Here is a 4,774-nt window from a genome sequence, read left to right as displayed (position 1 = left end):
AAAAAGGTTTTGTGCAGCAGATTTGCCTAATGCAATACGTAATTTGATTTCTTGACTGCTGCTTCCATGAGTGTTGATGATTGATCCAAGAAGAATGAAGTCCTTGACAACTTCAGTGTTTTCTCCATTGATAAGAATGTTGTTTATTGGTCCAGTGGTTGGTGAGTAAATTTGAATTTAACTGGTTTTATTAACTGGTTTTCTTTGTAGGTGTATGGATATTATTCGATCACAGACAGCATTGTACTTCAAGACATATCTTGAAATGTTCTTTTTGTTGATGAATGGGATGCCATTCGTCTTCAATTTGTCATTTCCGGCTTAATAAACCATGTGATTATAAGATTCAAAATGGTCAGTGCACTTCCGCTTATTAATTTATATGATATCAATGTTTATGTGTTTCATTTCATTTTTAACAATTTCCACTTTTTCTAGATTCATACTTCGTACTTTTCATGTTCCAATTATTAATGGATGTTTACAGCTGTTTCTATTCATTTTGAGTTGTGCCCCATCAGCAGATGAAATTCTCGATGGCTTTACTCCATTTGCATCATCACGATCAATTCTACTTCAAGCCGGGGATGTGAATGTACATTTTAATACAGTCTGAGTGCTGATAATTTTTGACTCACTGTTGCATATTATCCTGTCACAAACAGCACTGTACATCAAGACATATCTTGAAATGCTCTTTTAGGCAGTGAATGTGACATCATTTCTCTTCAATTTATCATTCCTGGCACTGTATGCCATATGATTATTCAATTCAAAATGGCTGCTACGAGTCCATTTTAGCTTATTAATGCCTAGGATCCACTACTTGACTCTCAGTTTGTGTACTATGGTGTCTTGTAAATGAAATTCTTCAATTACATCATCACATGCTTTAGTGGTTGGTGTGTAAACGTGAATAATAGTGGTATTGACTGGTCTTCTGGTAGATATATGGGTATTATCCTATCACAGGCAGCACTATACTTCAAGATAGATCTTGAAATGTTCTTTTTATTGATTAATGCAATGTTATTCCTCTTAAAATTGTCATTCCTAGGATAATAAGCAACATGATTGTCAGATTCAAAATGGCCAGTATGAGTCCATTTCAGTTCTTTTTGATGATGAATGTGATGCCATTCCTCTTCAATTTGTCATTCCTGACATACTGAACCATATGATTATCATATTCTAAATGGCCAATACCAGTCCATTTCAGCTCACTAATGCCTAGGATATCAGTTTTTATGTGTCCCGTTTCATTTTTAATAACTTCCAACTTTCATAAATCAGTATTTCATGTATTCCATGTTCCAATTATTTATTAATGGATATGTTTACAGCTGTTTCTTCTCATTCTGAGTTGTACCCTATTAACAAATGAAGGTTCTGAAAGCTTTACTCCATTTATATTATCATGGGCAAGTCTATTTTGAGCAGGCAGTTCTTCCCCAGTCCTATTTTGAGTGCCTTCCAATCCAAGGGGTTCATCTTCCAGCACTATATCTGAAAATATTCTAGTGTTCTTCATCATGTTTCAATATTCAATAGTCTAGTGCTAGCTGACAGTGCTTCACTACTATTCAGAAGGTTTTCAAGTGATTAACTATTCGGGAGTAGTTAGTCTTTCCTTCTTCCTAGTCTGTCCTAGTCTGGAAGCTCAGCTGAAACCTGTTCACCATGGGTTACCTTGTTGGTGTTTAAAGTACTGGTGGCATAGCCTCCAGAATCACAGCAACATGTAAGCCAACACAGTGCAGCAAACTGACAGATGAGTTGTGGTCCATAAACATTATAGTTTAGAAAATGCTGGGGGGCAGTTCTACTCTGTCATATGGGGTTTCTATGAGTCAGATCTGACTCAACACAGCACTTAACAGCAAGAGGGTTGGATAGAGTTAGTAGGTATCCACTTGTTGTGATTTGAAGAGGAATCAAATGCATTCACTAATCAAAATTACTTTTCCCACTGGTCCTGCCACAGTTCCTGCAATTCCTCATTAATCACTCCTTCAACTCAAGGCATCTGTCAAATATAAGTGCTATATTTAGTAATTATGCATTATACTCATTAGTTTATTGCTTTAATTTGAATTCCCAAACAGGTATGGGGCAAAGGCCAAATGATTTTGAAGGGAAAGGAATAAAAAGGAAGGATTCAATGTGAATCCTGGGGTTCAGGAGGGCCAGATTAATACATTTAGATATGGCAAGCACCAACAAGATAATTATATTAACCATACCATCCTGTACATACTTCAAGATAAAAAAATAATATTAACTTGTAAAATAAGCATGAGACAGGTGAATACAATCTGGTTTTCCACATAATTGCTACGTTAATCCTTTTATATTGAGATATACTTCACATGCCACACAATTCACCCTTTAGAGATGTACAGTTCAATGGTTTTTATTATAGTCACAGAGTTCAGCAACCATCACCATAATTAATTTTAGAACATCATAGTCACTCTCTCAAAAAAACATAGCCATTATCAGTCACTCCCCACTTCCCCACCCTTTCCAGTCCTAGGCAACTACTAATCTACTTTTTGTCTCTATTTTAGATACTTCATGTACTTGGGATCAAACACTATATGTGCTTTTGTGCCTGATTTATTTCACTTTGCATAATATTTTCAAGGTTATTCCAAGTTGTAGCATTTATCAGGACTTTGTTTCTCTTTATGACTGCATATATAATATTCCTTTGCATGGCTATCCTACATTTTATTCATCCATTTATCAATTGATTGATACTTAAGTTATTTCTACTTTGGGGCTATTATGAATAATGCAGCTATGAACATTTGTGTACAAGTTTTTGTGTGAACATATGTTTTCCAACTAGGAGTTGAATGGTTAGGTTCAAACCCACAAGTCACTCTTCAGAAACCCTATATAAGGTCTCTATGAGTCAGAACCGACTCAACAGAACTTAACAGCAATGTTTAACTTTTTGAGAACCTATCAGACTGTTTTCCACAACAGCTGCATCATTTTACATATCCACCAGTAGAATATAAGGATTTCAGTTTCTCCACATTCTAACCAACACGTATTATTTATTGTCTTTTATATTCTAGTGTATGCAATGGTATTGTGATGTGTCAATATATATTCTTTTTTATCAAATACTCAATTCTTTTAAAAAAATTCTTTAAACCTCTTACTTTGCTAGTTTTCTAAGCTTGTGGCTAATCAGCATTAGTCAATCCAGGACTTGGACCAGCTTGAAATGATAGGAATTGTAAAGCTCATAAGGGAGGACCTACTCTGTAAAGACATATGGGTAACTAAAACAGTTTGCATCTATCAAACTAAAGGCTGGAGGTTCCAAGCCACCTAACAGCACTATGCAAGAAAGGCCTGGAAATCTGCTTCCATAAAGATTACAGTCAAGAAAACCTTATGGAGCAGTTCTACTCTGTAATACATGGGTCTACATGAGTCAGCATCTAATTGAAAATATTTCCAACACCAAACCAAGATACAAAGATGATTAAGTCACCATTCCTGACTTCATGAAACTTACAGTCTAGGAAGGGAGTCAGACACCTACTCAAATAACTAATATGAAAAGTAGAATAAGAGAAATGCTATAATAAGGCAATTGGAATACAGAGGGACACTAGGGTAAATCAGATGCAATACTCTCCACCCCTACCCGACTCCAGCATTAAGCTAGAGCCTTCCTAGAAACAGGAATAAGCACAGAGAACAAGGCTCTTAGAGGTCTACTGTACTAGGACTGAGAAGTGTATTTGTCATTTTCTCATTTCAATTTCTATGTCTATTTGCTACCTACTGGCTGACTCTTTCAGGCCTGGCCTCATTACTTTTAGTCTGATGTATAATTGTAGAATTGCATTGAAAAATGGTTATAAAGTATTTTGCAGTTCTAAAGTGTGTTATTAATAATAATGTATTAGGTGACCCACGGAATGTGGGAATCATTGGACAATCTCTATTATATCCCATGTGAATAAAGTTTTGTTAAAGGTAATACAGAAATGGCTACAATCATACATTGACAGAGAACTTCCAGAGGTTCAAGCCGGATTCAGAAGAGGCTGTAGAATGAGGGATATCATTGCTGATGTGAAATGGATCTTGGCTGAAAGGAGATAATATCAAAAAGATATTTACCTGTGCTTTATTGACTACGCAAAGGCTTTTGATGATGTGGATCATGACAAGCTATGGACAACATTGCAAAGTATGAGTATTCTGGAATATTTAATTGTGCTCATGGGAATACTTAATTGTGCTCATGAGGAATCTGTACCTGGACCAAGAGGCAATTGTTCGAACAGAACATGGGAACACTAAATGGTTTAAAATTTAAAAGTTGTGTGACAAGGTTGTACTCTTTCACCATACTTGTTCAACCTGTATGCTGAGCAAATAATCCGAGAAGCTGGGTTATATGAAGAAAAATGTGGCATCAGGATTGGAGGAAGACTCATTAACAACCTGCAGTATGCAGATGATACAACCTTGCTTACTGAAAGTGAACAGGACTTAAAACATTTACTGATGAAGATCAAAGAGCACAGCCTTCAGTATGGATTACATCTCAATGTAAAGAAAACAAAACTTTTCACCACTGGACTAATAAACAACATTCTTATCATCAGACAAAAGATTGAAGTTGTCAAGGACTTAATTCTTCTATCAACACTCATGGAAGCAGCAGTCAAGAAATCAAACGACGTATTGCATTAGGCAAATCTGCTGCACAAGACCTTTTTAAAGTGTTGAAGAGCAA

Source organism: Chrysochloris asiatica, unplaced genomic scaffold, assembly GCF_000296735.1.
Source record: "Chrysochloris asiatica unplaced genomic scaffold, ChrAsi1.0 scaffold00126, whole genome shotgun sequence".
Lineage (NCBI taxonomy): Eukaryota > Metazoa > Chordata > Mammalia > Afrosoricida > Chrysochloridae > Chrysochloris > Chrysochloris asiatica.
The sequence above is the reverse complement of the archived record's forward strand: the minus strand, read 5'-3'. Positions refer to the sequence as shown.